General features: G+C 37.0%; 2 protein-coding genes and 1 pseudogene across 3 annotated transcripts in view; 1 reads left to right on the top strand and 2 right to left on the bottom strand.

Moving 5' to 3' along the window:
• Positions 1-1,383, bottom strand: part of LOC126778749 (putative fatty acyl-CoA reductase CG5065) — a 31,721-nt gene extending 30,338 nt beyond the window's left edge. Inside the window, exon 1 of the mRNA XM_050502371.1 lies at positions 1,339-1,383. The gene's annotated coding sequence lies outside the window, so the exon portion shown is untranslated. The remainder of the gene's footprint in view (positions 1-1,338) is intronic.
• The window catches only part of LOC126778772 (uncharacterized), a 212,040-nt gene that overhangs the window by 65,886 nt on the left and 119,121 nt on the right, over positions 1-27,033 (bottom strand). Inside the window, exon 49 of one of the 2 annotated variants that reach the window (XR_007670229.1) lies at positions 6,892-6,980. The exons of the other annotated variant lie outside the window; for it this stretch is intronic. The gene's annotated coding sequence lies outside the window, so the exon portion shown is untranslated. Of the gene's footprint in view, positions 1-6,891; positions 6,981-27,033 lie in introns of those variants that run through there. 2 annotated transcript variants of the gene reach the window in all.
• Positions 1-27,033, top strand: part of LOC126778748 (putative fatty acyl-CoA reductase CG5065) — a 48,507-nt pseudogene that overhangs the window by 5,411 nt on the left and 16,063 nt on the right.

The following is a 27,033-nucleotide window of genomic DNA, read 5'->3' as shown; positions in this document are numbered from 1 at the left end:
TTCTGCCACATGTGTATTCCACCAACCCGCGTTGGAGCAGCGTGGTGGAAGAAGCTTCCACCACGCTGACCAAAACCATCTCTTTAAAAAAAAGAGACGAGGCCTCAGCCCAGCAGTGGGACATTCACAGGCTGTTACTTATTGCTAATATAATTTTTACCTATATATAGCCCAGCAGCAAATAATAGAAAAAAACACTACCGTTCCAATCCAATAACATTATAAATAAAGTTAAAACTATGCAATTTAATGCAAACTTTAATAAATTCTATAATTTATGCAAGCTAACTATTAATGAAAACTAAAAACTAAAAGATTACCTCATATAACTAATGATAAAAATAATAGATGTACTATAAAGTTATACAAAAAAATAACAATAAAATCTTATCTAATTGAACTATAAATAAGAATAAAACTAAGCAATTGAATGCAAAATATTAAACCCTGCAACTAAAGAATAGGTAACCTTAAAAGTTAAAAGTAAAAATCCATAAACTAAAATATAAAAATAGAACAAAATTTCAACCGAGTTAATCATTGCAACCTGGGAATTATTCAATATTATCAATAATGAAATTAATGAAAAAATTCAAACTCTTAAGAAACGACGACAAAACAATGACAACGAAAATTTGAACTAAACACGATTTCTAATAGGGCAAAAGGTCACTTTACTCCGGAAATCTGGACACCACGATCATATACATATATTAAAACGACAAAAATACCCACGTTTTATAACTCCTCAAAAAGGGAGAGGAGGCCTTAGCCCACCAGTGGGACATTCGCAGGCTGTTACTGATTCATTAAGTAATCGATTAAAAATATATTTTACTTTTACATCAATTGACTTTTAAAATATAACAAATGCGCTTTATACATAATTGGTAACTTTGATCTCGTACCGCTATCCTATATATATATATTATGACGACAAAAAGTCGTACGTTTTTATAACTTTTGATACTCAATCGATTTTGATAAATAAAGACTAAAGGGAACCTTGAAATATATCTTGTAATAATTCTATTATTTCAATTTGTCATTTTTACCCATTTCAAAGATTAGCACGGACAGACAGACAGATAAAAAAATATCTTTTTAAAATATTCAGATAAAACAAAACTATTTAAGTCTAAAAACATTATTTATAATTAATAATCCTAGCACCTTTTTGTACACGACACTCGGCGTTTCCTTTTGGGACTAAAACTAAAACTGTCTATTACGAAATTATTTTTGATAATAACAATCGTTTAAAGTAATTGTAGAATAATTATTTTCAAAATATTTATTAGATTTAATTAATATATAACATAAAATTATAATACTCACATAGGTATAAATAAATAATTCCTTAATAAAAAGCACTAATGTCTCTTCACTATGTGCGCTAAATTAGTACTGACGAAGGAATAACAATAATCCACTATATAAATACAAGTGTTTTCTTTTTATATCGGGAAAAGATGTGTGCGTCGGTAACACATAATATAACCTTTATTATACTTATAAAAAACATTACGAAAAAAAAAATAATTAGAATACGGGTCTTCAAAACTCGGGGCAAAACAAAATACCTATAATAATTATGTGATATTTTAATTTGAAAGATTTTTTTTTTAAATTCTCGATCTTATGTCCGTATTATCTTAATTATACTTATTGACTTTAAAAAAGTCTGTATAACTCCTCCAACCGGCAAAATAGTCCAAAATATTTTTTTGTTTAAAGTCGGTTATCATTTTTCAATAAGAAAGTTACTTTTTTGATTGTTAATAGGTAATTATTGTTAAGAGAACTTAAATTGATTTCTTTATTGAAAAATTAGTGTTTGTTATCTACATACATACATTTACCCTACTATTTGTTATTCGTAGCCTTCAATGGTAGCTTTTGAATTGCTCCTCAAAGACAAATATCTGTAAGAAAAACGAATCATTTCTTGGGTATAGTAGCCCGGTATTATTGGACACCATAAGAAACCTAACTACTGATTAGTTCCTTGTGACTTTAAGAATACTGAATCAAATACCCTTACTTATAGCACACTTTTATTTGGGGGGAGGGCCTTGGTTCCCGGCTGGGTAGCACCTTGTCCTCTATTCTATAATATAGTAATATATATTTCTGTTTAGCGGTATAAATATGTAGTATAATAAGTAATTAGTTGATGTGTAACTGCAGGTACAAGAGACATAACATCTTAGTTTCGAAAATTGGTGGCGTATTAGCGATGTACGAAATGGTTAATATTTCTTTCATCGCCAATGTCAATGGGCAGTGATGACTTACCATCAGGTATTCCATTTGCAAGGCCACCTAATATAATTAAAAACTTAGCAATACAAAAGTTTGTCTGTAGAGGAAATATAAGTGGCATTTACCTAATCGAGTAAAAATCCGGATGGTACCGTTGAAAACACAAAAGTCATAGTCAGCTGGCTTATGTTGACATCGATAGTTGATCTTATATGGCTAATAAGCGAACGATTGGCAGCTGCCCAAATAGCGGTGGGTGCTTGGGGAGGTTGCCAAAATGGTAAAAAAATGCGTTGTACTATACACCGGCTAAAACTTTTTTCATGAATAGTTAACATCATACAGAGCTAGAAAAAATTCGTCATCTGCATCGTGGAGGGGGAGAGGGCTATGCGTCAGCTACTTGCATGAACTTGTTGTTCTTCGATTGGAATAGGCTACACGTGACTGTTTTTTTATAGATATTGCCATATTGGTAAACATTTTGATCCGCATCCAATCCATTCCTTCTGTTTTAGATATATATTCAACAACAGAGTATTAGGCTTTACCAATAATAATTTTTAATAACTAATTGAAGCCTGCTTTGTGGCTATTTTAATATTTACCTAAATTTACTGTATATCTACAGACAATTATAATTCAAATGTACTGTTCAGACGACTTTTTTTCTCGTTGCAACAATATATTGATGACAACCTAAATCATTAAAACACAGCAATACGTTACAACATTTTACGAGTTGTTGCTAAAATTGTTATAATGTGCTAAATTAATTGCAATTACACATGCTAACTAACACGACTGAAGTCAAATTTCCGATTAATCGATATCACAAAATGCAATGTTAATTGCATTGGGGTCAGTGGATCAAGTACATGGATCAAAATTTCGAGCGAACAAGTGTACTTTTTTAAATTTACTATTTGTTCATTAAAATTTTTTGAACCATCGATGATATGATTCTTTGTTTTAATAGAACGTAATTCTTTTTTTGAATAATGCTATAACCTACATACATTCGCACCATCGACCTTCATAAAAACATCCATTTGATCGCCAAATACTTCAAAATTCTCTCAACGAAGTATTTTTAGAGAGCCAGACAAAACAGTAATCCTCTGACAACACAGGCCTGTTCTCACACCTCCCGGACAGTCTAAAGCGTCCCATGGACGTCCTGAACGACAAAGCCAATAGGATTATCATCGCAAACGCTCCCTTCGCACGGAAAATATACACGAGGGCACTAAATACAAGTCGGTACTTGTGATGTCACGCAATTGTGACATAAAGTCACAGTACTACGCCCGGAGTCAACTAGTCTCTGGGCGTGATACGAGTAATAGTACTCGCCCCACGCCCCGTCACGCTGTAAAAATCCAGTAGGTCCAACAGAAAACATTCAACTAGAAATAACAGCATAATAATTTTAATTAGCCAGCGACTTTCATAAAGAGACAGCTTCTGCAGTCTAGTGAAATCGAAGTTAAGGAGAGCGGCAGCCGATTGTAGCCAGCCCGGATACCAGTAAATGATACGAGTGAGATAATCGCCCTCAGTCTACTGACCCCTCTAGCATAGGAAGCCTCTAGGATATGACTATATATTTATGTATATGTTGTATTATAATATTTTATAATAACTGATTTGTAATATAAGCTTGATATTCCTGATTGTCGTTTCACTCTCTAGAAGGTAGGAATACTTTTTCAGAGATAATTTCTGATATTATATTTGTTTTAATATGAATATATAATACTTACCGCCCGGTATGCTTTGATTTGCCTCTTACCTTTATTTTTTTCATACCATAGTATCGGAATGCGCTTGACGACAATTATATAAAAAAGACAATGATGAGTAGAAGATTGGAGTTTGCTTGCCTAAAATATGGCTGTTCTCTTCTTTAGAAGGTACTCAGGTTATATAAAGCAGGCAATACTGGCTGGTAAGCTATTCCATAACAATACGTAATACGTTGAATTAAACGGTACGTTCGGGCAAATTGGCCTTCCGTTGTGGAAGGGGTGTCAGTCCTTACGACGAACAGCGAGTGTCAGGTGGTAAAAGGGTGAATAAGGAAGATGATGAAGTTTCTTTTTTTTTTAAATGGCTAGCGCTTGACTGTTATCATACCTGATAGAAAGTGACATACAGTCTAAGATGGAGCGCGCTCGCCTAGAAGATGCCTATTCACTCTAGACTTGAAGGTACCCATATTGTAGGTGGTGGGGAAAACGGAGGTCGAGAGGGTATTCCAGACCTTGGCGCTGCGTATCAGAAACGAGGAAGCAAATCGTTTCGTACGTGTCTTAAATAATATGTGTCTTAAAATGTGTTCTTGAACACACTCAAATATATTTGTAAGCTATTATCCGATACGACTTGTGATAAGCTATTTCTCATGCTGAAAATGTATAAATGTTGTATGTTAATTAATCATTGCAAAAACCCTAGTATATTGTACACACGTCTACAATAATGAACTCATTAGTATTTTATAATATGAATATAAATTATCCGTGTTGCGTCGCAGTTAATTGTGTTTCACACGTTGAATATTTGTATGAAATAACACAATTCGTGTGGCCTCAGTCCTCTCTTAGTATCATTATCGAATTGATTATCGAAATAAAAACACAGCGTTGTTAACAAAGTGACAGATCAGCTTTAAAATACTATTAGCATTTATTACCTATTTAGTACCTTTGTTTAATTATTGGGTATGAATGAATTTTTATTTTAAAAATGCCCAGTCATTCGGACGTCATGAATAATTAAAACTTAATTAAAACATTTAATTAAAACATTTAAAACATTTTTAAAGTAAAATTTCATTGGTACCCAATAATTACAATACAGTTTAACTAATCACCCGGTAAACAGCGTCTATAATTAACTCGTAATGTAATGTACATCAACATTTATCAAATGCTGAAATAAATGTTACAAAATAAACAGTACAGTAACAGCCTGTTAATGTCCCACTGCTGGGCTAAGGCCCCCTCTCCCTTTTTGAGCAGGTTTTGTAGCGTATACGACCACGCTGCTCCAATGTGGGTTGGTGGAATACAAATAAATATAATAAATTTTCCTCGCGATGTTTTCCTTCACCGTCAAGCACGAGATGAATTATAACCACAAATTAAGAACATGAAAATTCGGTGGTGCTTGCCGGGGTGTGAACCCACGATTATCGCTTAAGATTCACGTGCTCTTACCACTGGGCCATCTCGGCTTTTACACAACATACAAAATAAAACCAAGATTATTATTATTTTTTTATTCAACACCAACATCGACGAAACGTGGCAAAAAGGTTTTGACATAAATTTTTCACATATATTGATACAGTTTGTTCAAATTGTAAGCAAAGTAAAAAGTATTTTATATATTTAATAACGTACATATTTCATTATAGTCATTTCAATTTATTATCATATAACAAAATATCGTCTGAATTTTATTAACTTTTCCTGTTTAATTTTTTTTTGTGAAGTAATTTTTATTCTGTTTTTAATACCATACAGGCTCAATTTAAAATCGTGTTGTATAAATTGTATATTTGAAATGACGTATAGAAATATTATATGAAAAATATCTGATATACATTGGAGAGCAAAAACCACCAAATAAAAAAACAAAAATACTGGGGGCGTCGGCTCTTGGAAGACGATATATAGAATATTGTACATGCATTTTTTGTATATACAGATATTATTTTCGTATTAAAAAAAAACGTTGGTGGTACCACAGATTATAATATTTGTAAAATTCGTTTTATGTTGTTTTTTTTTTAATACCGAATTTACAGAGTTGTAAAAGTAAGGCAAAAGAAGCTAAACATGATATTTTCTAAAACAATCTTGTCTATATATTATTTCATTGACTTTTTTATTAATAGAAGAAAGAGATGAAATAGGAGAGAATGTACTTAAAGCGCTTTAAAGCAAGCGCTTTTATAAATGGTACTAGACATTCATGTAATAACTCCTAAAAAGTCGTCAAAACATAACATTACACGACTCTTGTAATGTTACAACATTGCAGGTTTAATGTAAAAAATCCATCGTCCCATTCGTCTTGAGGATATCGGCGCGAGCGCACGTCTCGGCGACGCTCTCGAATAATATCGACCAAATATAAATCACTAAAAGTATATCGCGAAATACTTGAATATTTTTTTATAAATCAACTCAAGAAATATTCACTCTTCACATTAAACTCTTGAATAAAAGAAATAATAAAATTTGACCTCTTTTTGTAACGTTCAAGATGTACAGTTGTTAGAAATATACATTGAAATTAATTTCTTCGTTTACAATTCGTATAGTTAAATATCACAATGACGTCACAGTTCGTGAGGAAAAATAATTATAATTACCGCTTTTTGTATTCACTTAAATTTAAAATAATAATAAAGATAATGCTAAGTCTGTACATCCGTCTGTTCTTACAAAATCATCTATGACAGGATATAAATCAATCTTACGTCACATACCGTTTTGAGCGTCGCCATACATACGGACATTTTACAATACATGAACAGGCGAGAACTATACATTACATGTATATATAAGTAAAGCCTGGCAAGCTGTCAGTTTATTGCGTTTGTTTTTTTTTGGGTATTATTTCTCATATTTGTTGAGCCTTCTCAAACTTGTAACCTCCATTCCGTATATTGTGAATGATGCCGGTTCTTCAAATCTCACCTAAAATTAAATATTCAATGTAAATCACTATATTGTAACAAACAATATGGGCACCTTCAAGTAATATGAGTGAATAGGCATCTTCTAGGCAAGCCCGCTCCATCTTATTATTACTGGTGGTACGGCTTTGTGCAAGCTCGTCTGGGTAGGTACCACCCACTCATCAGATATTCTACCGCAAAACAGCAATACTTGATATTGTTGTGTTCCGGTTTGAAGTGTGAGTGAGCCAGTGTAATTACAGGCACAAGGGACATAAAATCTTAGTTCCCAAGGTTGGTGGCGCATTGGCTATAAGCGATGGTTGACATTTCTTAAAATGCCAATTTCTAAGGGCGTTTGGTGACCACTTACCATCAGGTGGCCCATATGCTCGTCCACCTTACTATTCTATAAAAATAAAAAAAAGACTGTATCATCACTTTCCATCAGGTGTGATAACAGTCAAGCGCTAACTTAACTAAAAAAAAAACTGCTTTTAAAACTTCTGAGCCAAGCCCTATCTTCTGAGGAGAACGGTTGGACCTATTAATGCTTCCATTTATTCCATTTTAACCATGGATGACTATAGGGGTTGTCAAATCAATACGAAAAAGAGATAAATTACATAAACAAATAAGAAAATACAGTGATAATGTTGACCTTAATATCAAATACACTTTATATAGAAATACACTCAAAAAAGTAATAAAAATGTTAACAAGACAATATTCTAAACAAAAACTAGAATTAAATAAAAATAATATAAGTGAAACTTGGAAAGTAATGAAGGAGGTATGTAACATTGATAAAGTTAAAATTTCTTCTACAGACTTGTTAAAACTGAGCCCGTCTCCTATAGACTCCCTTAATCATGAGTACAATAAGTTTTTTACATCTGTGGGTAGTCACTTAGCCAGACAAACACTAGAAAAATTAAATACTAATGAAATTACACTTTCTAAATGCTAACATCCTAAATCTTATACTGTACCCCTGAAATCTATATCGTTATATTTGTCGACCCCTGATGAAGTTTTAAGTACTATTTGTTGTCTGAAATCAAACAAAGCGTCCGGGATCGATAAAATATCGTCTTTAATACTTAAAAATTCGAGACATGTTCTTGCCATGCCAATGTCGTATTTAATAAACTTAAGTTTTGAGTCTGGTGTTTTTCCAAAGATTTTTAAAAATGCTGTCGTATGTCCCATTTACAAAATGGGTGATAAAACAGATGCCAGTAATTATAGGCCTATTTCCCTATTAAGCTCAATTTCGAAAGTTATAGAAAAAATTGCTAATAAAAGATCTGGAACGCAATAACTTCCTATCAGAGAGCCAATTTGGTTTTCGCAACTCTCGTTCCACTGATGAAGCTGTTCTTCATTTATCATCTAAAATAACCGCATATAATAAAGAGAAATGTCTGGGGATTTTCCTAGATCTACAGAAAGCATTTAATACAATATCCATTCCGATCCTACTAACTCGTCATGAAAGTATTGGAATACGCGGTAATGTTCTTCAGTGGTTTCAGGAATATCTAACCGATCGCAGGCAGTGCGTGAGAGTCGACAACTATACAAGTAACTTTAATTAAAACAACCTACGGTGTTCGCCAAGTGAGTACTCTAGGCCCAACGCTGTTCTTAGTGTATATCAACGAACTATGCAATACCAAACTAAAAGGTGCTGATATACAAATGTTTGCCGACGATACAGTCATTCTATTTCATGGGATTACGTGGGCGGATGTGCACCACCTGGCTGAAAATGGACTTTCCACTATTATTTCTTGGCTGAAGGACAACCTATTAACACTTAATACCAGTAAGACGAAGTATATCTGTTTCAGTAAAACTAAGGCATGAGTACCAAAAGACTCTTAAGTTGTACACTCATACATATCCATGTAATAGAATCGACAACGTACACGCCCCCATTGTACATGCACAAGCTTATCTAGAGTATCAAACATCAAATACTTGGGTATAATTATAGATGAAATACTTAGTTGGAATAAACACATAGCATCAGTTTGTAAAAGAATAAGAAAATTAATATACATTTTTAAAACGCTCAGGCATGCAATATGCCTGAGCGTGATATTCCCCTCTTAATAAGAACATATAAAGCTCTAGCAGAATGTAAACTTACGTATTGTATTTGTTCATGGGGTGCCGCTGCCAAAACCCATATGTTAATGGCTGAGCGTGCCCAGCGAGCTCTACTTAAAGTAATTATGTATTTACCATTCCGATTTTCAACAAAAAAGGTTTACGAAAAGGCGAATGTTTTATCTGTGAGAAAACTTTTTGTACACCTATGTATACAAAAATACCATAAAACAGTTGTCCCATTCCTACCCACAACTAATTTCAGTAGAAGAGATCGATTTCCCTACAATAATGTTAAAAGTAAATTTGCACAGCAACAATATAACAGTCTCGCACCTAGATTTTATAAAAAATTAAATAAATTTTCAAGAATTAAGAATATTAATAACTACCAATTAAAAGGCAAAACTAAAACATGGCTAAAACAACTTAATTATGAAGACGTTGAGAAACTATTAACTACCTCATAAATGAACATCTACATCACACGCTCAATTATAGCACACACACACACATATTTACACACTCACGTACACACGGTTTGGATTAACTTACAATAATTAGTAATAAGACCCTTTGTAACTTTTTAATAATTGAATGGGAAGGAACTGACTTCTGACGCACGGGTAACACCAGTTCAGGAGTCAGGGCCACTTTTTAAAATATGTATGTATTGGATAACAATAAAGTATTATTATTATTATTACCCATTTCACTGTCCTGCTCAATTTCGAGTTAGTGGCACACATACACACACACACACACACACACATACACACACACACACATACACCCATGTGGCAAATTTTCATGCTACACATGCAGATTCCTCACGGTACTTTCGTTAACCACCGAGCATGAGATGAATTATAAACACATATTAAGAACATGAAAATTAAGTTATTCCTGACCTGCTATTAACCCCAAATGATACCCCGTTCATATTTTCAAAAAGTACCTAATCGTTATAAATTACTGTTATTAGATCCTCGCCATATACTCCTGATAATACATTTTATATTATCCCGTGACATTATTCACACCCAGCCCAATCCAAAACTAAGCAGAACTTGTACTATGGAAAACAGACAACTGATATATTACATATACTACTTTTCTTTTTCAAATACATACTTATATAGATAAGTACACCCAGACTCAGGACAAACAGACATGTTCGTGCACATAAATGTCTGCCCTGTGTGGGAATCGAACCCACAACCTTCGGCGTGAAAGGCAAGTATCTACCAACCACGCCAACCGGCCCGTCAAATGATTGCTAATTGAATTTTTTCGCTTTGAAAAGAGCGAGTGCCCATAGGTCTGAACGAACTACGACACCAGACAGATTACGGCACAGTCTCAGTCATGGACACTTTTAAATCGTAGAGATAGTAAGTAGGTTAGGTCGAGTTACAACAAAACATTTCGTTTTACCAAAATTTTTATATAGGATGAGACTACTACGGTATTAGTAACAAGACATACAAATATTACATTAATATTTTTAATAATATGAATGTATGTACTGCTGGATAAGCTCATCTTCATCGAGAATCGTCTAAATATATTAGATCAGGGATACGTGACACCCAATTTTGGACACATAGATAACAAAAAATCCATTACTACCAACCTCCGTATCTTTATCTTTCTGCACTTCTGCTTTCGATTTATCAGCTATAACGGTTACCTATAACCAAATAAAAAAAATTTAGTTTCATCACATTACATTACACTATTTACTAAACAATATTAGCCATAACAAGTGAAAAGTAACTGCTTGCCAATATCCTACTATAGGGCTAACACCTTCTCTAATTGTTCAGCTTATACCACCACGCTTCTACATTGCGATTAAATTAAATACAATAAAATTAGTAGTATGTAAGCTCTAATTGTTTTATGATCAACAAAAATAAATTTATCGTCATTATCATCGGAGGTATTACAGCCACGGGCGAGCCTTTCCATTCCATCCATTTCTCCAAATGGATCTGTCTTTGGCTACCTTCGCTCTAGTTGTTCAGCCCGATTCCCTTAGATCTTTTTTCACAGCATCCAGCCACCTAAGCTTGGGCCTGTCTCGACTTCTACGACCATCAGGTTTGACGTATAGTAAGTAGGTTTTATTCTATTGTCTCATTCATTCTCGTGACCGACAAAAGTAATTTACCCTTATTTATTATTGGCTCCCCCCATAAAAGCTTGAAACATTTAGTCAAATTCTAATTTAAACTGAATTCTTATTTAATTTACGTTGGAAGCTTAAAAATAAACTCTATATTATGTGTTACGTACGTCTTTTGAATCGTCGTCGTGCGATTCTTTCAAAACCGGTGGTATATTTGCGCCTAATTTCTCAACCAACGATGGTACCTGCGATATTTTAAATATAATTTAAAATGTATCCTAGATTTATTAAATGTATGAAGGATTAATTTGCAATGCCAACTAAAAACAATATACAATATATTTTATTAATTACTTTTAGATAAAGTAAGTATCACTATAAAGCACCACTTAAGACAAGTGGTAACTCTCTCCTTCCACTCTCGCGAATGTAACTGTAGCCGGACAACACCGCCATTTTGTTGGGGTCAAAATTCAAAGAAATATTTGCTATAATGTATATTATATTACCATGAATAAATTTCTTATGTGGTTAAGTTTGCTAATTAAAAGATCGGAACGCAAAAATCACAAACAATGTTAAACTAACGTTAGGATATTGAGAGAAGCAAGCTCGAGCGTGTCCGATGCAAGGTGGTGCCTCCGCGCGACCGTAACGGTCACGATCAGCCGCGTCGAACATGTAATAACCTAATAATATTTAAATTTAATACATTTATTATATCTACTGATCACATACTTCCAAACACCAAACAAGTCGTCTGACAAGAATCTTTTGCGATTATAAATTAAGAAGAGCAAAATTGTCTACTCGAGCAGAAAATGTCCATAACTGTATCCTTAATTCTGCTGATAATCTAAGACTTCATTTTGATTTTGATCTAATTTCAATGTACGTTATTGTTTGTTAAATAAATAAAAAAACGGGTAATCCATTTAGGTACAAGGCATCGTCCTAATACTGTTACGTACAAAACAATTTCTGTGTGTACAATTCATTCAGTGACACAGGCCTTTTACAGTATTACACAAAATGTCATCTTAAAGTATAGTAATCTCCTCTAAATGTACCCACCACAACAGCTCATTCCAATACTTCTCTCCAACGCAGGTTTGTGATACTCATGTAACGATCTCCGGTAAAAACTCCAACTTAACTCTTACCTAAATCTATATTATAAAAAAACCTCGATCTTAACTAACATAAATAATGTAAAAATAGATACACATCGTATAGTACTTCGATATAACAGTATATCTATACAAACACACAAATATTAACTATATAGTCGAGTCATAAGAAATAAAACGTTGTTTATATACAAATATCGAAATAAATGAATTGATTTAAATATTTTTACACACATAATACAAACATACATAATTAAAACGATCATGCACTTCCAAGAGCAGTCAATAAACCATTCCAAATGAACTTGCGGTCACTTACCTCGCGGTGTCCTAAACCTTACCAGCAACGAGAACACCAGATCTCTCCTCGCGGAAGAACTGCATCATCTGGATAAGAATATATTTCATTGCAAAACCTACACATTACGGAACTAAGCAAACTATAACAATATAAGTTCAGTATAACTGACGAAACCCAGCAACGGTTTCAGCTGGTACCCTTAACTCTGATGATGTCCACAATAAATGGAACACAGGGAAAGACATTCAAGTATGTCGGAATACATTTAAGGGAATAATGTTTTTGTCATGGCCAATTTTATGTTACCCTATCTAGATCCGGGTGCTGCAAAATCGAATAAATACTAATTTTATCTAACGAAAATAAAACTAATAATACGCGGGTGAAGCCGCGGGTACACGTACACACAGCCAGTGATTAATAAAATCGAAATTTTAATTCATCTACAATAAATGCAGGTTAAAGTTTAAAGATCACCTTGAATTTTTTCTTGAATTTGGTATTTCCTTGATTTGTTATAATACTACAAAATTTACATCAATGAACATAGCTCTGCAATTTTAACTATTACTACATTACTACATAATATAATAAAACAAAATTTTTGAACAGCGTCTGTCTATCCATCTGAACGCAGTTAACTCATAAACTACCCAAGGGATTTTAATATAGTTTTCACCGATGGACGAAACTATTCACGGGGAATGTTTAAGTGTAGTAGTAACAGCCTGTTAATGTCCCACTTCTGGGCTATGTCCTTCTCTCCCTTTTGAGTAAAAGGTATGCAGCTTATTCCACCACGCTGCTCCAATGCGGGTTGGTAGAATACACATGTGGCAGAATTTCAATGAAATCAGACATATGCAGGTTTCCTCACGACGTTTTCCTTCACCGTCAAGCACGAGATGAATTATAAACACAAACTAAGCACATGGAAGTTCAGTGATGCTTGCCCGGGTTTAACCCACGATCATCGGTTAAGATTCACGCGTTCTAACCACTAGGCTATCATGGCTTGGCTTAAGTGTATAATTAATTAATGTTTGTTGTAAATTGGCTGAAATATGACGATAAATGTTAAAGATATCGGAAGAAATAATGCCAATTGAGATCTATTCGCAAAGTGGCTGGCAGCGGATGGATATTGAGAACTGAGGATCGAGCCTATGTCCAACAGTGGACGACGGTGGGTTGATGATGATGTATGTATGAGATCTTTAATGGTGTGCGTAAAGTAAACTATCTATCTATGAATATCTTATTCTACCCGAGCGATGCCGGAACGGGTAGCCAGTTCAAATATAAAGCCGACTTTGGTTTTAAATTGTGTTATGATTGAACTCGATTAAACAAGATTTTTTTTTTTATAGAATAGGAAGGTGGACGAGCATATGGGCCACCTGATGGTAAGTGGTCACCAAACGCCCTTAGACATTGGCATTGTAAGAAATGTCAACCATCGCTTATAGCCAATGCGCCACCAACCTTGGGAACTAAGATTTTATGTCCCTTGTGCCTGTAATTACACTGGCTCACTCACCCTTCAAACCGGAACACAACAATATCAAGTATTGCTGTTTTGCGGTAGAATATCTGATGAGTGGGTGGTACCTACCCAGACGAGCTTGCACAAAGCCCTACCACCAGTAAACATTACCATCTGTTCGAGATCATTGCTGACGATCCTCTCCTGCCTCGGCCGGTACACGACGACGCGGCACACGCAGTTGCCAGGCGTATAGAGTTTTCGCAAAACCTGAGAAAAATCAATTTATAATTACGTCGGATATACATTCGAAATATATAAAAAAAATATTTCTTATACAGATATGAGAACTCAATTTAAACTCTCATTTCAATTCTTCTCTTCTCAATCAAACTTCATTTTATAAAACGATATAATAAGAGCGAGCTTACATGGTTCGATGTATTTTTTTTTTTTTATATGTGCCGGGAGGGCAAATGACTTTACTCCACCTGATAGTAAGTGGTAGTAGAGTCTAAACGCGACGACGGCCAGTACAGTCGGGAAGAATGTTCTGCACTGCCGCCCCCGCCTTGCCGGCCCGCAAGATGCCTCTTCACGCCTCGTTTGAAGGAACCCGGATTGTAAGAGGAGGGGAACACGTAAGCTGGTAAGGAATTCCATTTTTTGGAAGTGCGACAAAGAAAGGAGTTGCCAAATTTCTTTGTGTGCGATGGAATTGATGTCACAGTTAGGTGGTGACATTGAGAGCCAGCTCGCTTAGACTTATGAAGGAAAGGGGAAGCAGGAATTAGAGAGAAGTTTTAAAGACGTTTATAACATTACCATTATGATTATCGATCTCGTTGCGGACAGAGTTATCTGTCTTTTGTAGAAATGTAATCTCAAACAAAACCCGAGTGATATATCCTTTCTTACATATGAAATTAGCGTTTTGTTCAGAACCAACCCCGTGAACGGCCGTACCAAAGTGTAAAATGAAGATTTAAAGGCTATCGTGCACTTCCGAGATAGCTGCGGGCCTCGGGGTAGGTGATAAAAATATATTAATCCACCTCAAGCAAATCGGGAAAGTAAAAAAACTTGAACGATGGGTACCTCATGGATTGAGTGAATCGAACTTGCAAACACGCGTCGACTGCTGTGTTACTTTGCTCAATCGACACAATAATGAAGGGATTTTAAATCGAATCATTACTTGTGATGAAAAGTGAATACTGTACGATAATCGGAAGCGCTCGTCGCAATGGCTGAACCCTGGAGACCCAGCCAAATCCTGCCCTAAACGAAAATTGACTCAGAAAAAGTTACTTGTGAGTGTTTGGTGGACTAGCGCCGGTGTCGTTCACTACAGCTTTCTAAAATCTAGCCAAACGATTACGGCAGATATCTATTGTCAGCAACTACAAACTATGAAGGAAGAACTAGCTGCTAAACAACCGAGATTGGTCAATCGCTCTAGGCCACTGCTGCTTCACGACAACGCAAGACCACACACTGCACAACAAACAACCACTAAGTTAGATGAGCTACAATTGGAATGTCTGCGACATCCACCGTACTCCCCAGACCTTGCTCCAACAGATTACCATTTTTTCCGGTTTCAAAGAGTTTATTGATTCTCGCCCCCATGGTTTTTTTAGTAAAGGGATCAATGAACTACCTATGAGATGGCAAAAGTGCATAGATAACAACGGTGCATACTTTGATTAATTAAATACATTTTACAAAAAAAAAAAGACTTTATATTCCTTCCGTACAAAACGATAAATTCATATGTCAGGACCTATAAAATTTTATGTAATGTTACAAAGACATTGACTTTCTCGTTGGTCTAATAACATAAGGCCGCAGATCCCGAGATCTTTGGTTCAAATCCTGGTTTGGACCATTAAAAGTAAAAATAGGTTTTTCAAAATCAGTATCAAGCAGTATTAACACTACGGTGATTCACGTGAAGGAATAGAGAGTACACCTGTATTTAGGACCACACTTGTACATAATATATCTCCAGGTGGTCAAAAACGGTTTTGAAGTAAAAATAAAAGAATAGTTTTGCTAAGAGTCGAGATGGCCCAGTGGCTAGAACGCGTGAAACTTAACCGATGATCGTGGGTTCGAACCCGGGCAAGCACCACTGAATTTTCATGTGCTTAATTTGTGTTTATAAAAATTCACCTCGTGCTTGACGGTGAAGGAAAACATCGTGAGGAAACCTGCATGTGTCAAATATCACTGAAATTCTGCCACATGTGTATTCCACCAACCCGCATTGGAGCAGCGTGGTGGAATAATTTCCAACCTTTTCCGCAAAAAAAGGAGAGGAGGCCTTAGCCCAGCAGTGGAACATTCACAGGCTGTTACTTATTGCTGCTAATGTAATTTTTTCTTTTTATTTATATATATATATATATATACAAGCCCGTATTACATTTTATGATATGATAATACTAATTTCTAAAGTGTTTAATATATGTACTTTAGATATGCCTATTCCAATAAATATATTAATAAATGTTTAATTTAATAAATAATAGTGTCATAGCACTGGGGTCAATCGCATTTAAATATACAACCGACAATTAATATTAACAATGATAAGGTAATAAGGATAGCGTTCATTGTGAAAGCTATACTATTTTTTATCGTGTGGCCAGGCAAATGTGCCATGGATAAGTGGTCACCACGGCTCTAAACATTGGAGCTGTGTGAGTATTAATCATCCCAAATATCGTTAATTTTCTACCAAACTTGGGAACTATATTATTTCTATTCTGCCACTGGTTAAATTCCATCATTTACCCTTATCTGTGGTATTCCGGTAAGGCTTCTTGGCGACACATATTCATGTGACGAGTAAATGGTACCTAGGACGATTGGATAAAGCAGGTTGACATGTAAATTGCATCTGACGATATGACCTAACAACCGATACCCCCTCCACACGCGGCGGCTATATTTCGGAGTGTGCTCAGGTACAATTTAATTTGGTTCCCCCGTCACCGTTTACCACGAAACTGCGAGGCATCGAAAAAATCTGGACCCGTACGTAGTTGACGTATTTAAGACACGTACGAAACGATTTGCTTCCTCGTTTCTGATACGCACCGCCAAGGTCTGGAATACCAAACCTCCGTTTTCCCCACCGCCTGCAATATGGGTACCTTCAAGTCAAGAGTGAATAGGCATCTTCTAGGCAAGCGCCCTCCATCTTAGACTGTATCTCACTTTTCATCAGGTGTGATAACAGTCAAGCGCTAGCCTATACATTAAAAAAAAAGCCACATGCGTACGTCGTATGAGTAAAACACTCATATACGCTAAAATAATTTATAATTACAGAAAACCAATAAAACATAAAGGTTCATCGAAATATAATAAAAATAAGAACGTTTGCCAGTAACTAAAATAATCAGTTTTTGCTGTGTCGTTTCTCCGTGTGTGTACATATGTACACCCATATAAACCCATAGAAACGACAAAGTATTTTATATTCGCGCTACACACACAACGTCGGAGAGTGGATATGACGTCATCAGAGGGTGATCAAGGGTAGCCACCTGCGCTGAACATGTAGTGAACAAGTGTGCGCAAACATAGGTGCACACTATTCCTTCACTTCCATAATCTGATAGGACGGCAAATCCAATACGACCAAAACAAGATCAGCCGTATTGCCATTGGCTTTATGTGGTTTCCAAGGCACGGAATTGTACACTTGGTGGGGCCCCCTGTGTAAGCCTATCTGATTCTGTAATCACTATTCACATATTCATTATATATTTAACCGCCAAACCGCAATGCTTAGAATTTTTTGTTCGGGTTTGAAGGGCGAATAAACCAGTGTGCAAGCACAAGGGACATTTCATGTTAGTTCCTAAGGTTGGCAAGGAAGGGTTTATACTTCTTCCAGCGCCAATGTACCTTCCTTCTTAATAAAAAACGCACTTCTAGCTTCTCCAGGTTTTTTCTGAGTTTTATTTGACAGTCATCTTTAAATATATAATCAAATGTTATTGAACCCGGCACCTATAATTTCTAGATTCTGAAGTTATTTACCATAAAATGATAAAGGAAATATGCGAAAAATATAACAGAGTATATACAAAAGATTTACAAGTCAGGGTATGTGATTTATGTACTTTAACATGAACTTATATGTATATTATTTAGTAGTACTTTCCTTTTACTAAATTTAAAGCGATTGACTGTGAGGTAGTTAAACTTATGCGAGTAGAAGTTTGACTTCGAGTACGTAGCGCCCTTTTTATCGCTTTTAAAACGCCTTTACGTGAATCCTCCGCAATGGCCAATGCCTCCGTATTTTCATGCAGAACAGCCACCGTGATCAATGATAGGAATACACAAGCCTTATGGTCGAAAAAAGCAATTATGTATAATGAATTTACTCGGTTCACTACTATATTTTGGTATATTCTCGCCATCTTTAGGTCATCTGTCAACCTGGCTGGAGAACGCCCTTGCGTTTGCCGATCCGCAGTCTCCACCCTAAAACACGTTTGCTCCAACGGCCTCGCGTCGATCTAAATGACTTAAAATAATTAGAAAATTAGTTTAAAGGGTATTGATATCGACTACGCTAATTCAAAACTTTGCAGATGTACGGTGTAACTGATAGACAAATTTGTGAAACTATAGTCAATGAATTGAAAATGCCGATATCCATTAATGAATTTGAAAAGCAATTGGGAGATTTAGCTGAGAAATTGTTGCCGAGTGCGCCGTTACAAAAAGGTTATTTATTTATAAATGCTCTACTGCTGGACAGGCGTTCTTTTTATATTATAGGTAGGTGGACGCGACATTACACACACACAACGCCCATAGACATTGGCAATATAAGAAATGTTAACCATCTCCAACCAAAATTGGGAACTAAGATGTTATATCCCCTGTGCCTGTAATTACTCTGGCTCACTAACCCTTCAAACCAGAACATAACAATACCAAGTACTACTGTTTTGCGGTAGAATATCTGATAAGTGGGAGGTACCTACCTACCCAGACGAGCTTGCACAAAGCCCTACCACCAGTGAAAAGTATTCTTAAGGTTTGAAGCTGATTCCAATACTTTATTCTATTGTAGATTGATGGACGCAATCACACATGCTGATTTCCTAAATAAATAAATAATCCTGGTTGGAATAGTCTTTATGATGTTTTATTTAACCGTCGAGCACGAAATTAGTTCATGGATCCAAATTATATATATGAAAGTTGAGCACCTATAGTAAATGAATACAGAGGATATTTGCCAACAAAGTCTGTTTATGCTTGATTTTTATATAAATCGGTCCTTCACCTATGGGCCAGGTTATGTTTTTGAAGTATTTTCCGGCATGCAAACCAAAAAGTCTTATCCGCAAATCACATTAATTAAAGTTATAACTCAGGAGCAGAACGTCTTCTAACTCATCTCCACGACAGCAAGATTCCAACGGCGTTAGCGACGAATTCAACTGAGCAAGCGGTTAGACTTCATGCTACGGCCAGACCGAAGCTGTTTGGTTTATTTCATCACAAAGTATGTATCAAGGTTTATGAGCAAAACTATTATTTGGGGGTTTTTATCAACGCATTAGAACCCAAAATAATGATTGTTACAATTTTTGTCTCTGTGTATTTGTACAAGCTAATCTTAGAAATGGCTTAACTGATATGGGTGCGGTTTTCAATAAGCTATTGTGCCAATCTTCACTTAAAATTTAATGTTTGTTTTATTTCAATCGGTTTATAAATAAAAAGTTATGTCACTTTATAGAATCATATCGAACATTTATTCGAAAAAAAATGCTATAAAATAACTGTTCAGTTGAATTAGCTGAAACTTCAGCTACCTATAAATGATAGTCTGTAAAATGATGATGATTGAAAGCTTAAAGGAACAAATAAAAGTGAAAAAACAGCTTCAAAGACTTAGATTCTTCCTATGTAAGTTGAGTTCAATTCTACATAACCAATCATACTCAAACGTGCAAACGCGTATATAAAACGTGCGCCGCCTGCCGCGCTGTTGTTGTATTGGTATGTCGGAGACGCACGGCGCTCCCTGGTAACAGGGACCTCTGTCTATATTTGTTTGTAATATATTTGTGATATAAGTAGCAGTGGCTTATTAATAAAAAGTTAAAATATAAACTTATTATACAAGATTATTTTTTGTTTATATAATAACGAAGTTTGTTATTGTTGTTTCAATCAAGGTAAGCGTGACAGATCCAGAAGTGTCCCGAGGGAAGCCAAAACCTGACATATACCTGGTGGCAGCATCCAGATTTCCTGATAAGCCGAAACCGAAACAGGTTACACTGTATGCTATTTAAAAATGTAAAGAAATCAAATTTATTCGTTTACTTACCAAGCTCGGTTCGTTCAATAGCATTGCACAACTAGCGTACAAAGACCTCTTATTCACCCATATGTAAAAGAATATAAAAGACAGGTCAAGTACAATAAGTTCAGCTCATTACCATCTTAATTAGAAAATATTTCCAAGTGTTATGTTGATTACATATGTATTATTATTATTGAGTATAGTTTATAATAAGGACTGTTTAAATTACAGTGTCTTGTATTTGAAGATTCATCAGTTGGTGTGACGTCAGCTGTAGAAGCAGGAATGCAGGTAAAATTTATGTATTTATAACATTAAGTTACATCGCAATGTTATTATATTTCTTTTTATAATAGGAATTACTTCAATTATGTCTGAGTGTATCTGTGTATGTCTTTATGCAAGTATGTCTGAGTAAGTAGCACACACCCATCAAATATTCAACCGCTAAACAGCAATACTTAGTATAGTTGTGTTTTGCCTTAAAGGCTGAGTGAGCCAGTGTTATTACAGGCACAAGAGAAATAACATTATAGTTCCCAAGATGAATGGAAATAGGAATCTATACGCAGTGGTGATCACACCAACAGGTCCATTTGACTCTTTATAATTAGCTTAATAAAAATTGGTGATGCTTAATTGGTACCTTACCCAGGTAGTCATGATCCCTGACTCACGTCTCGATCGAGAACACACACGTCACGCGACAATCGTCATCAAATCTCTAATGGACTTCCAACCAGAGCTATTTGGTCTACCGCCATTTGATGATACTCCCAGACGATACAGCAGAATTGAAGAAAATCCACCGTAATTCAGTAGGCTATTCTGTAAGAACAAACTCGATCACCGCGGAAAACAGTCGTAAAATGTCAGAAAGTGATACGCGACATTGAACATAACAAAAATAATATTTCAAGAGTACAGTCCGTGCAGTGACGGAGAAAGAATACATTTCACTGCCCCTCTCTTTCCCATGGGTGTCGTAAGAGGCGACTAAGGGATATCTGAGCGACCATCTGCTCACCTGGTGGTAGGATGCTAACATCCGCCTGGCTTGTTACCACCGTACGCATGGTGAAAAACTCGTGAAGTGGCTTGCAGCCGCGTTTCGAGGTCAGCCAGCGTACAGCCAGAGCCCGAGCGAGTATTGCCGCGATGGGTGTTGGTCCGGTTGGAGACGGCTGTTGAACCAATGCCGGGGGAAACTGTATTGACCTGCCGGTCAGGGAGACCCGAAGAAACGGCTGTTCCGCTGGCCGCCCGTGGCATAGTACAGGGGCCCGAGCGTGCCTAACCAGCTCGTGAGGCTGCCCCACCAGGCCACGCATAATCTCGGGGTGAACCGTCGTGCCGGTTGGTGACCGGTAGGTGGGGTCCCGGCGGCCACTTCCGGGGGGGTTCGGGGGCCCTTCCGTCCGGCGGGTCAGTGTATTTTTCCTTTTGGCAACCACTTGGGGAAACACGCCTCCACACTTTGCCCATCCCTATCGTGGCAATACATCGCTCGCTTCACGTCTCTTTTCCATTTAATTTCTCCCAAATGGCGCAACAAAAAAGAAATAACGGTCGTACAGCGGTGCTCACCCCCACCATACCCTCGCTGTTTGAGGTCGAGTTCTCTAACATCCGAGGACTCCACACTAACCTCAACGCTGTCCACCACCATCTCGAGACAGCACGGCCAACGGAGACAGCACAAATACTCCGTCCTGCCGATACCAGCTACCTTAATTATCCCGGCTACACGCTTGAAGAATCCTTCAAAGCGAAAGCCGGAGTATGCTTGTTCGTCAGGACGGATGTTTGCTGTCACCGACTGCGCTGCTTGGAGGACCCCTCCTTCTCCATGTTGGTGGTACGTGTGGACCTGGTTCGTCAGAGCCGAGTCTACGTGTGCCTCTACAGATCCCACAATGGTGACTTGGAGACAAGCCGACTATTTGACCATCTTAGTCGGGTGGCAGATGCTGCGCAAGAGCAATTTCCTAACGCGGAATTGGTGTTTTTGGGGGACTTTAATGCTCACCACGAATCCTGGTTGAAATCCCTCAAAACTGACCATGCTGGAAGGACTGCTCATGCTTTTGCTCTCACACATGACTTGACCCAACTGGTTGATCAGCCCACCAGGATCCCAGACATTGATGGGCAAGCACCTTCTCTACTGGACCTTCTGCTGACTTCTCACCCGGTGGAATATCAGGTTGTGGTTCAGGCTCCTCTTGGCTCTTCGGATCACAGCCTTATTTCTACCAGAGTGCCACAGGCCAAGCTGCCGCCACTAGCGGTATGCAAACGTCGCGTTTGGCACTATAAGTCGGCGGATTGGGACGGTATGCGCGATTACTATGCGTCGGTCCCTTGGAAGGAGCGTTGCTTCAGTGGGAATGACCCGACAGCTAGTGCCGCTGCTGTTGCTGGCGAGATCATGCTGGGAATGGAATACTACATTCCTAGCTCAGATCTCGTCAGTAGGAGTACGCGTAACCGTTGGTTCACTCGTGAATGTGCCGATGCTGTATCAGCTAAGCAGGCGGCATATCGCAAGTGGATCAACGGCTGCATTAGCGGGGCATCTAACATTGACTCACTGAAAGCAAACTATAATAAAAATTCCAAGTCCTGTAGAAAGGCATACACGAGAGCGGATGCACAGCGCATTGTACAGATTGGTCATGACCTTGTTTCGCATCCTAGGGGCTCCCGTAGCTTCTGGCGTCTGACCAAGTCTGTGCAAAACAATTTCTGCCAACCTTCGCTGCCACCGCTCAGAAATCCGGACGGATCGCTAGCTCACAGTCCGCAAGAGCAAGCTGATCTCCTGGCTAAACTCTTTGCCGACAATTCCGTCATCGATGATTGTAGTGCACTGCCACCTACAATACCTGCATGTGGCCATACGATGCCTGACATTAAAATCAGGCAACGTGATGTGCGTGCGGAGCTGCAATCACTTGATGTACGGAAAGCTAGCGGTCCCGATGGAATACCAGCCATAGTGCTGAAGAAGTGCGCAGCGGAGCTGTCTCCTGTGTTAACGCGCCTGTTCCAACTTTCTCTCTCTTCGGGAAGTGTGCCGGAGGCTTGGAGAAGAGCTAATGTGCAAGCGGTTCCCAAAAAAGGGGATCGGTCTGACCCGGCAAATTATCGGCCAATAGCTATCACCTCAGTACTTTGTAAGGTGATGGAACGGATTTTAAACAACCAACTGATCCATTACCTAGAAGATCACTGTCTAATTAATGATCGTCAGTACGGTTTTCGACCAAAACGGTCCACAGGCGATCTTCTAGCGTACGTAACACACCTCTGGGGTGAAGCTATCGACAAGCATGGAGAATCGTTGGCTGTCAGCCTCGATATCTCCAAGGCTTTCGACAGGGTCTGGCACAGAAGTCTTCTCTCCAAGCTACCGGCATACGTGGCATACGGCGTACAGTGCATGGTGGATACCACGGACGCGCAGTGGCTGGGCGGGCGGAAACTGAGGAGAGGCGGGAGAATCTTGTCATTGAACTCGATAGGACGTTAGATCTCATCGCCAAATGGGGCTCTGATAATCTTGTTGAGTTTAATGCCAAGAAAACACAGGTATGCGCTCTCACGGCGAAAAAGTCAACATTTTCCCCTCTTCCCTCCCTCTGTGGTACTCCGCTGGTGATGCAAAGCAAAATCGCCATGCTGGGGATTGACGTTCGCTGCGACCTTAGTCCAAGGGATTACATCGAGGCTGTTATAAAAACAGCTTCACGGAAACTCGGAGTTCTGAACAAGGTGCGGCGCTTTTTCACGCCACAACAACTGTGCCTGCTGTACAAAACACAGGTACGGTCTTGCGTGGAATATTGCTCGCACCTTTGGGATGGCTCCGCTAAGTACCTACTTGAGGCCTTGGACCGGTTGCAGCGACGTGCCGTACGCATTATTGGCGACGTAAAGGTCACAAACACCCTTGAACCTTTACAATTGCGTCGTGAGATAGCAGCACTGAGCGCTTTCTATCGACTGTATCACGGCGAGTGCTCTGAGGAATTATTCTCTCTAATTCCTGCTTCCTCCTTCCTTCTTAAGTCCACGCGAGCTGGTTCTCGATGTCACCGCCTAACTGTGACATCAATTCCATCGCGAACAAAGAAATTTGGCAACTCCTTTCTTTGTCGCACTTCCAAAAAATGGAATTCCTTACCAGCTCACGTATTCCCCTCCTCTTACAACCCGGGTTCCTTCAAACGAGGCGTGAAGAGGCATCTTGCGGGCCGGCAAGGCGAAGGCGGCTAGTGCAGAACGTTTTTCCCGTCTGTACTGGCCGTCGTCGCGTTTGGACTCTACTACCACTTACCATCAGGTGGAGTAGAGTCATTTGCCCTCCCGGCGATATAAAAAAAAAAAAAAAAAAACACGCATCAAAATTGTATATCAACATAAGTCAGCTGTCGACATTTCACTTGTGAGTAATGAAGTGAGCTATTATAGAATAGCAATGCATTTCTAGAGTGTGTTTAAAACGAAAATTAAACTACTGCGTTATAGAAGTGTCAAGTAATGTTAACTCTTTCATTTCTGTGTGCCAAGTGCGTGTTTTCTTACTTATTCGATAACTTTGACGTTAACAATTTGTATGGTATTGCGGTAATTGTCACTAGATGGCGCTGTTTTCATTTTATAAAAATAACAATTAACGTCAATCGAATAAGTAAAAATCACTAATCACTCTGTTAGAAGCGTGTTAACGTAAACAACATTTTAAAAACATTGTTACCACGCCTTAATCGATATATTGAAATTATAAAACCTACAATGATATTTAATGTTGATTATAGTTTACAGTTGATTTTTATAAAGAACAAAAGACAAAATTAGTATATTAGTTTTTTTTTTTATATATTAAAAATTAAATTAATTTATTATACAAATTAAACGTCACTTTCATTTCCTTAACTCTAGACATTTCGTAGTGAACCACATCCTCTCTTTCATTCGATGAGAGATTCGAGAGTTCTAGTTTAATGTGGTTTTAGTCTCTACTACAAACGCAAAAACATCTCCTTACTGATTTTTCTGTACCTTTAAGTCAATCTTCAAAACAAACAAATATTTAATTTTTATACTTCAGTTTATTTATACTTTATTAGTAAACTATGAACAGACTTTTTTATAATATACAAAATTAAAAAAAAAAAACACATTACAAATTTATATTCAAATACACATTACAAATTTATAGCAAAAACACGCCGTCTGAAAGATTGTCCTGTAGCATTGTACCCAAGATGGCATAAAAAAAGATCGCAAACTGGCATTGGCGCTCTGCACCGCTAGACTCAGCCTTTAGGCTAAATAAGCTACACACTTTAGTTATATATATTTTGTATAAGTGTACATAAACTAACAACTTTATACTATTTGCTATTAATAGCGCAATCTGTAGTTCCAATTATTTTTTCACCAAAAAGTATTTATATGTTCCAAAGAAACTCGTGAAAAAATAAAAATAGTAAATCATTCACATTGACAGCTAGTCAATCATTTACATAGCACATTGACAGATGAAGTTTTATACATATATATTTGTTATAATCGTTATATTTTTACGTGAAATTGGTACAGACGGTAATCCTGAATTATTTTTGAAAAGCAGACCGCTTTTCAAAAATAATTCATGATTCAGGAGAAACGCCGCATCCATCATCGATTGGATTAATATTTTTTATAAAGATAAATAATACGTCCAATGATAATGATTACAATGTAGAAATAACTCCAGATGAATGCTGTCTTCAAGATGCTGGAGAGTTGAATTGTGATTATTTGAATATTATAGGAGGATGTTTGGATTTTATTTCAAAAGGTAATTTGTGAGACAAAGATAAAAGAACTTTATTTCATGTAACAAATTTTAAAGAAATGAGAGTAATTTATACTCTTTGTATAGATGTTATTAAAGTATTGAATGGTTTATTTTATTTACACTTAAGTATTGTTTTCTGTTTCTTTCATTCTTTAATTAATTGTATTAAAACAATTTCGACGCCTTTTTTCCTTATGCATTTAATAAATTTTACTGAGACTAAATTTTATTACAACAACAAACTACAAGCGATTAATAGTCGTTGTTAATATTTGAAACGCTATTACAAATAGTAGTACGTAGAATGCAACTGTTGATTACGAAATGAAATCCTTTAAATTATTATGAAAATTGTTTATTATGCTTAATGTATATATTTTAGGTGAAGTTAAAACTTCAAGTGTTGCTGCGCCTCTGTTAGATATCTACGGAAGAAATGGTTTCTGTAATGTGTTCATTGACTCAAAAACAAATAATGGTCCTAATAAAAGAGACGCTTTAAAAATTAATTTCGATACAACAATTGAAAATAATGATTTTAAATTTGTCGGGAAATACAAGCATTGTAATAATAGAGATGAAGATCCATTAAACGATTGTAGACCAGTCCATTGTGATACTTATTACAATGGCAAGAAGCCTTATTTTAGCAGGAAGCATAAAAGATGCATTGTCGTACCTCCATGCGTTTCTGACG

This window comes from Nymphalis io, chromosome 27, assembly GCF_905147045.1.
Source record: "Nymphalis io chromosome 27, ilAglIoxx1.1, whole genome shotgun sequence".
In the NCBI taxonomy this organism is placed as follows: domain Eukaryota; kingdom Metazoa; phylum Arthropoda; class Insecta; order Lepidoptera; family Nymphalidae; genus Nymphalis; species Nymphalis io.
This window is presented reverse-complemented; position numbering and strand designations above follow the sequence as displayed.